Source organism: Anabrus simplex, chromosome 2 (genome assembly GCF_040414725.1).
Source record: "Anabrus simplex isolate iqAnaSimp1 chromosome 2, ASM4041472v1, whole genome shotgun sequence".
Taxonomy (NCBI): domain Eukaryota; kingdom Metazoa; phylum Arthropoda; class Insecta; order Orthoptera; family Tettigoniidae; genus Anabrus; species Anabrus simplex.
In genome coordinates, this window is record NC_090266.1 from 77,759,167 (window position 1) to 77,768,283 (window position 9,117).

General features: G+C 41.2%; 1 pseudogene; it reads left to right on the forward strand.

The window, feature by feature from the left end:
* The first annotated feature begins 534 nt into the window (after nt 1-534).
* Nucleotides 535-1,410, forward strand: LOC136863428 (craniofacial development protein 2-like; annotated as a pseudogene).
* Nucleotides 1,411-9,117: the final 7,707 nt, after the last annotated feature.

A 9,117-nucleotide genomic window follows, 5' to 3' on the forward strand; every position in this document is an offset into this window, starting at 1 on the left:
ATGGCTCCATTATCACAGACGCGTCAACTCGAAGGCCTGCACCAGGCCTCACCAGGCAATACACGTCATTATGATTATTAATATTAGTATTATTAGTAATATAACTGATATAATCTCCCCTGCAAACCATGAGACCTTGCCGTGGCGGGGAGGCTTGCTTGTCCCAATGAAGCAGATAGCCGAGCCGCAGGTGCAGCCATATCGGATGGGTATCTGTCGAGAGACCAGACTAACGAATGGTTCATCGAAAGCGAAGTAGCAGCCTTGCGGAAGTTGCAAGCGTGGCAGTCTAGATGATTGACTGATATGGCCTCGTGATAATACTTAATATGGCTTAGCTGTGTTGATACTCGTACACGGCTGAAAGCAACGGGAAACTACAGCCGTAACTAACTCCCGAGGACATGCAGCTCTCTCTGTATGAATGATGTTCTGATGATGACTTCCTCCCGGGTAAAATATTCCGGAGGTAAAGTAGTCCCCCATTCGGATCTCAGGGTGGGGACTACACGAGAGGGGGCAATCATCAGGAAGATGGACACCGACATTCTACGAGCCGGGGCATGGAATGTTAGAAGTTTGAATCGTTGCAGTAGGTTATGGAGTCTGAAAAGGGAGATTGATAGACTAGGGTTAGATGTAGTTGGTATAAGTTAAGTACGTTGTCAGGAAGAGCAGCATTTTTGGTCAGGTGACCACAGAATTATCAACACAAAATCAAACAGGGGGAATGCAGGAGTTGGTTTAATACTGAATTAGAAAATAGGGCAGCGGGTAAGCTTCTACGACCAGCATAGTGAAAGGATTATTGTTGTCAAGATAGACACCAAACCAATGCCAACCACAGTAGTGCAGATCGATATGCCCACTAGTTCAGCAGATGATGAAGAAATCGAAAGAATATATGAAGAGATAGAAGATTTAACACAATGTGTAAAAGGTGACGAGAATCTAATTGGGATGGGAGACTGGAATGCAGTGGTAGGCTAAGGAAGAGAAGGTAATGCAGTAGGAGAATTCGCATTGGGACAAAGGAATGAAAGAGGAAGCCAGCTGGTTGAATTCTGCACCAATCATAATTTAGTCCTTGCTAATACTTGGTTCAAACACTACAAACAACGGCTGTATACGTGGACGAGATCTGGAGACACTACAATTTATCAAATAGACATCATTATGATTAGGCAGAGATTCAGAAACCAGGTGATGGATTGCAAAAATTTCTCAGGAGCAGACTTGGACCCTGACCACAACTTGTCAGTCATGAAATGTCATCTGAAGTTGAAGAAATTGAAGAAAGGAAAGAATGCAAGGATATGGAATCTGGACAAGTTGAAGAAAAAGAGTGTGAGGGACTGTTGTAAGGAATATGTTGCGCAAGGACTAAATGAAAAGGCTGAAGGAAAGTAGAGAAGGAATGGACAGTCGTGAAGAATGAGATCTCTAGGACTGCTGAAGAAATGTTAGGGAGAAAAGGAAAGATCAGCTAAGATTCAATTGATAACTCAGTAAATATTAGACCTCATTGATGAACGACGAAAGTACAAGAATACAAAAAAATGAAGAGGGCTGAAATGAATATAGGCAATTAAAAAATGAAGTGGATAGAAAACGCAGGAGAGCTAAGGAAGAATGGCTGAAAGAGAAGTTCAGGTTTGATGAAGATTGTATGGTCCTAAGAAAGGTAGATGCTGCATACAGGAAAATTAAGGAAACTTTTGGAGAAAGGAGAACTAGGTGTATGAATATTAAGAGTTCAGATGGAGAACCACTTATAGGGAAAGAGGACATGGGAGAAAGATGGCAAGAATACATCCAACAGTTGTATCAAGGTAAAGACATAGACGATATGGTTCTGGAACAAGAAGAGGCTGTTTATGCTGATGAAATGGGAGACCCAATTTTGAATTCAGAATTCGACAGAGCTTTGAGAAACCTAAATAGGAGCATGGCCCCGGAGATTGATGACATTCCTTCTGAATTACTGACTGCCATGGCGAAGCTATACCATTTAGTGTCTAAGATGTATGAGACAGGAGATGTGCCATCCGATTTTCGGCAGAATGTTGTTGTACCTATTCCCAAGAAAGCCGGTGCTGACAAGTGTGAAAACTACCGCACCATTAGTTTAGTATCTCACGCCTGCAAAATTTGAACACGTATTATTTACAGAAGAATGGAAAGACAAGTTGAAACTTAAATGGGAGAAGATCCATTTGGCTTCAGAAGAAATGCAGGAACCCGTGAACGAATCCTGACTTTACGTCTGATTTTAGAGGATCGAATTATGAAGGTCAAGTCCACATAGATGTCGTTCGTAGGTCATCAAAGGATATTTGATAATGTTTATTGGGCCAAGGTATTTGAAATTCTGAAGGTGATTGGGATCAGGTACCGAGGACGAAGGATTATCTACAATTTGTATAAAAATCAGTCTGCAGTGAATAAGGAGGGCTTTGGAAAAGAAGCAGCAATTCAGAAATGGGGGAGGCAAGGTTGCAGTTTGTCCCCACTCCTTTTCAATGATTATATAGAACAGGCAGTAAAGTAAATCAAAGAAAATTTGGGAAGGGAATCACAATCCAAGAGGAGGAAATCAAAACCCTGAGATTTGCTGATCATATAGTTATTTTATGTGAGACTGCAGAAGATATGGAGAAATTGCTGAATGGTATGGACAGAGTCTTGGGTAAGGAGTATAATTGAAACTAAATAAGTCCAAAAGAAAAGTAATGGAGTGCAGTCGAACGAAGTCAGGTGATGCAGGAAATATTAGATTAGGAAATGAAGTTTTAAAGGAAGTAGATGAATATTGTTACTTGAATAGTAATATAACTAACGGGGACAGAAGTAAAGAAGACATAAAATGCAGATCAGAACAAGTAAGGAACAGCTTTCTTAAGAAAATAAATTTGCTCACTTCGAACATTGATATAGGAATTAGAAAGGTGTTTTTGAAGACTTTTTTCTGGAGAAGATTAGAGCAGGTGTTGGATGCAGCTGTTACTCAGAAATGAAAAAGTTAACACGGGATAGGGTGGCGTGGAAGCTGCATTAAACCAGTCTCTGGACTGTTGACTCAATCAACACACAGCTGAGATTAATTTTGGCAGTATTTGCAAACCAACAGTACTTTGTCGGATGTGAAGAACTGACTAGTTAATTCTTAGACCACTCGCTTTGCCCAGTTGTGCACGTAAAGAAAGTTTTTAGGTGTTTTTTCTCATTTTAATTTTTATATCCCCGTGCTGTTTTCTGTAAAATTTGTTTCGTGCCATACTGCTCTATAACATATACAGTGGAAGTCTTTGATGAATAAACAAGACATTCCTACTGATTATAACAGAATTTACCACATTCTCTCTGCCTCCAAATTCCAAATATCAATAACAGAATAAAGGAAGAGTTCCCAATGAAAACGTATGACTTACGATTCACATGGTTAAATAACCATTAGCCAGAAAATATTTATTAAATCCGACGTGTTTGCTTTAGAAAGCGCGACCTTGTAGGATACTAAACGTTTCCGCTTATGTGGGCTATAGTTTGTAATATAATGTGTGCACTCAATATCGGAGGAGGAAACGGAAGAGCCTTCACTGCCCCGGGCTCGTGGGGCTGCAGCGTAATATCCGGTACAGGCGAGCTCTGAGCGAACGCGCGCCCTCTCTTCCCGCCGCGCTGTCAGCAGCGACTCGCGTTGGACATGTCGTCGTTGCCATCATCATCATCATCATCATCATCATCGTCAGGACATTCGGGTGTCAAGTATGTGCATTGAACCCGAATGATGGAAAATTTTTGTAAGCCGGCTCAGTCCGGTGATATTTGCGGATGCTCAAATACGCCAGCCTTGTGTCAGTAGACTTACTAGAACAAATCCCTCCCGGCAAAATTTTGGCACACACCATCACCGCAAACTGTAAAAGTGATTAGTTTGACGTAAAGTCAATAACATTCCTATTAAGTACAGACAGGCCTGTAAACCTATATCTTCCCTTTAGTCCCGTTCAATCAATCAATCAATCAATCAATCAATCAATCAATCAATCAATCAATCAATCAATCAATCAATCAATCAATCATCTTCGTTTCGGGCTGTCTTCCAAATAGCAGATTCCCTATCCATTGTTTACCTTGCTTTTCCTTTAATATTTTCAAAGAACTTGGAAATTTATCGAACAACTCCGTTTATAAACTATTCCGGCACCTTATTCCTCGTTCTATAAAAGAATATTTGTCCCAATTTCTCCTCTTGAATTTCAACTTTATCTTCATATTATGGTCTTTCCTATTTTAAAATCTCCTCTCAAGCTCATTCGTGTATTCATGTCATTCCATGTCATCTCTCTGCTGACAGCTCGGAATACACAGCTAAGTCGAGCATCTCGGCTCCTTACTCCAAAGTCTTCCCAGCCCAAATTTTGCAACATTTTCGTAACATTACTCCTTTGTCGGAAATCACCCAGAAATAACTGTACTGCTTTCCTTTTGATTTTTTTACAGTTCTCGTATCAAGAAATCTTGGTGTGGGTCCCATACACTTAAACCATATTCTAATTGGGGTCTTACCAGAGACTTATACGTTCTATCACTTATATCGTTACAACAACCCCTAAATACCATCACAACCAGGTGATGATTTCTGTAACATTTCTTTAATGTGAGTACCTTAATGAAAATCTTATATGTCCTCTACTTTACATTCTTACTACAACCCCTAAGTACCCTCACAACCATGTGTAGAGATATATAACCTTTCTTAAATGTGAGTACCCCAATGAAGATCATTCCTTATATCAACACCTAGGTACTTACAGTGGTGTACTATATCCCAATCAACACAGTAATTATAACCGAGAGAACTTACCATCTTGGTGAAACTTACAACCTCCATCATACCATGGTCCGCTGTCCATTCCAAAACATTGTCTAGGTCCCCCTGCAGTCGCTCACAATCCTGCAACTTTTTTACTACTTTATTAAGTACATCACCGTCTGCAAATGCCCTTGTCTGTGTTTCCAGTTGTTTACTCATTTCATTTGTATTATATACGAAAACATAAAGGTCCAATAATGCTTCCCTCTGGGACCCACACCCCGACCCTCCTAATCATTACAGGATCAGATAATACTTCCAAACCAAACCAAACCAAACCAAACCCTATGCCACTACAGCCCTTGAAGGGCCTTGGCCTACCAAGCGACCACTGCTCAGCCCGGAGGCCTGCAGATTATGAGGTGTCATGTGGTTAGCACGCCGTATCCTCTCGGCCGTTATTCTTGGCTTTGTAGACCGGGGCCGCTATCTCACCGTCAGATAGCTCCTCAATTCTAATCACGTAGGGTGAGTGGACCTCGAAACCAGCCCTCAGGTCAGGTAAAACTCCCTGACCTGGCCGGGAATCGAACCCGGGGCCTCCGGGTAAGTGGCAGGCACGCTACCCCTACACCACGGGGCCGGCCAGATAATACTTCACCTACTCTAATTATCTGAGTTCTATTTTCTAAGCCACCCGTTCAAACACTCGTTTGTCCCGTCCAATAGCCCTGATGTTCGTCAGTAATCTCCCATGATCTACACTCTCAAAAGCCTGGGATAGGTAAATAATGAAACAGCACTTTCTGGCACACTGCGTAATGAATTATGAATCAAGCGCAACCCTGTGCCGACATCTGTTCGTACACTGCACAGCTAGTCCCAACCTGTACATATCTTACTTAATATATTTTGTCATCCAGTTCCATGACCGAAGGGTGAGCACCCTAGCCTTGGGTTCAGAAGGCCCTGGGTTGGATTCCGAGACAGAAAGGGTGCTTTCAATTTCATTTTCTCGGAGACTTGTGTTTGTGTAACGTCTTCATACACGTCCCTTCATTCACAAACAACACATCACACTGCTAACCATCACAAAAACACGCAGTAGTGAACACATACTTCCACACAGTATCGACATCAGAAAGGGGACCCGGCCGTAAAATGCGTTCAAATGCACATCACGTGTCGAATTCAATAAATTAGGGAAAAGACTCGAACAAGAGACTCAATATATTTTGGCCCATTAACATGAAAAAATGAAATGGCGTATGGCTTTTAGTGGCGGGAGTGTCCGAGGAGATCGGCTCGCCAGATGGAGGTCGTTTCATTTGATGCCTGTAGGCGACCTGCAGGTCATGATGAGGATGAAATTATGACGAAGACAAATACACCAAGCCCCCGTGCCAGAGGAGTTAACCAATTATGTTGAAACTTCCCGACGGACACCCCTTAAGATGAAGATGAAGAACGAGATGGACTTTCCACAGCTATTCATTGATGTAAACGTTGTTATTTTTGAAGAGTTTGCTCAAGAAGCATTGCGATGTCTACGTGATACCACTAGACTATACAACAGTTCTATTAAACTACCTGTGATCACGTGTACCGAGTGAAATGGCGCTGCTATGGAGCTAGCTCTACATCGGACGTCCTGAGAATAGTTTCTCTGTGGTTCCCATTTTTACTTCCAGGCAAATGTCGGGACAGTTCCCGTTCATCGGCCACAGCCGATATCTTCCACCTCCTTGCCCAATTTCATCACCATCATTCATTTCTTCCTCATCAGCTCCTCAACTGAGATTGGCATCAGGAAGGGCATCCGGCCTTAAAACATGCCATATAAGTCCACCTTGCGTCATCCTCGACCCCATATCAAGGAATGGGACTAAGGGGTAGACATACATCTGTGTTTACCAGTATATTCTGTAGATGATAAGTAACTATATATTCTAAATCTACTGCGTGATCAGAAATCCCCGTTACGAAGTCATGGGCCTTGTATAGGGAACTGAGTAAATATCGGTTTGAATAGGAACCTATCTCAGGGAACGTATCGCTTCCATACTTCAGGTACACCAATTTAAATCTCCCTCTTCCGAAAGGTGAAGTGTTGTGGTGCCGGTATTCGAATCCCGCGCTCAGAGCTCCCCAGGCGACCAGCTGACACTCAACGTCACCGCTCTAGACCCTATATAAGCAAGTGGGCCAGGAGAGAAGGCAGTCAGTCGCCCAACGGCTAGTTACACCTTACTTCAGAAGCGCAGAGAGTGTTCTGTATAAGCAGCTACCTGAACAGGTGGACTGAAGCTAGCTCGTGAGGTTTCTACCTCCAGACTCGCTGACATCTCTCCAAACTTTACATTCTCAAATCTTCAGCTCTTGAATGAGCACTTCGACTTTGCAGTAAGTTGCAATGCAACATTTCTCCCTCAGCGAGTCATCATTTACTTTCTGTACTGGCAACGTGTAAATATTCTCAAGTGTTGTAGTAATCTGTTTATGTGACAAAACCGTCCGTTCTATGAAAAGGCTTTTCCTTCAGCAGAAGCTGGACTTTGAGGTTAATGTGCAAGTGGCACATATTTCGCAATACTGTATCATTGCAATTCTCCTTTAATAACATTTTGTTTCGTGTGTTTCAAATAACTCTCTTGATACACAACATGAAGGAATGAAAGCAATTAAATAAGTTAAGACTGTATTAACTCAAATTAAACCAATATACAGTATGTCTATGTAAGCAATATTCACTAATTTGGTTATAATGTTTAGTTTCAATTAAGAAGTAAAGGACATTATTTATTTTGACAAATTAACACATTTTTCTTCTATGTAAACTTACCAAAAACCGGACTAGTTGGACGTACGGTTAAGGGCGCGCAGCTGTGAGCTGTCATTGGGCTCGAAACCCGCTGTCGGCAGCCCTGAAGATGGTTTTCCGTTGTTTACCATTTCCACACCAGGAAAATGCTGGGGCTGTACCTTAATTAAGGCCACGGCCGCTTTCTTCCAATTCCTAGGCCGTTCCTCTCCCATCGTCTCCATAAACCTATCTGAGTCGGTGCGACGTAAAACAAATAGCACAAAAAATGCTTAACAATTTGATTTGAATATATTTTCTTCAAATGGTGGTCCATTACAACAGTGATGGACTTGGCGATATAAACATCGTACCTACAAATCATGTTAGAAATTTAATTAATTGATTCACAACTAATTACTGTGCTGTCGTTCGTTCCCTCCACCCTCCCCAGAAGAAACGGGAAATGTAAACTTGATCTGATATTATACCTGTATCGTGGAAACGGTACGTTTATGAACATGGTTCAAATTAGAGTTGGAAAGCTACCGTAGTGTACTGTACGAAAACCAATGAAAGCTTCTGAGGAGAATCGGTAGAGTACGATGCAACCTCAGCTACCGGTATACTTAGCTTGTTGCCTGCACATCAGGTGCATTGTGAACGTTTCAAATCGATTTCCTACACGATTCTTCTAGAAAATGGAAACGTGTACATTTCTAAAAGCTGAGTGAGAGTATATGAACAACCGCTTAGCCTGCGGAACATTAGTGTCCAAACACAGTTCTTGAGCATGCTTCTTCGTTCACAAGTTACTGTACATGAGGTAATAACCGAACGTGACTAAACTCGTAATCGGGGCCTTATAAACCGAAGGCTACAACGCTGTACATTCACTGTAGTAACCATAAGAACACTAACAATAATATAAACATTAATAATTGCAGTGTGTGCACGTGAAAAGGTCTTTTATCACAATAAAATAGTTTGATCAACAAAAGGAAAAGGGAAATGCTGTCGAAAATATTTTGTTAAGTGTATTCAAGTTTTAATATACACACTGTTTGTAAACAATTGATAACAACTATACTACAGCCCAATGTGCAGATAAGGAGAAAATCACTGATTGATCGATGAGGACGAGAACATTATTGTTTAACCCTAAAGCGGGCGCGCCTATAAATGTTACATTGCCGGGCGCGTGGTGAATTTCGTTCACCATTCAGTTTTCTTAGTCTTAGCAACTGGTTAACAAGTACTAACTCTTACACGAATGATATTGTTACTCCTTATGTGCTTTATAATCCTTAGAGATAATAATTACAACACAAATTACAAGTGACAGTACATACATATAATAATAAAAGTAAAATTGTTCATGGGTTGAAGACTAAAAATAAAACTGAAACAGATGAATACTTAACTCATGAGAACTTACAATGAAGCACTTCTAACAATCTTCATTAATCATTATCATTATTCTCACACCTTACATATC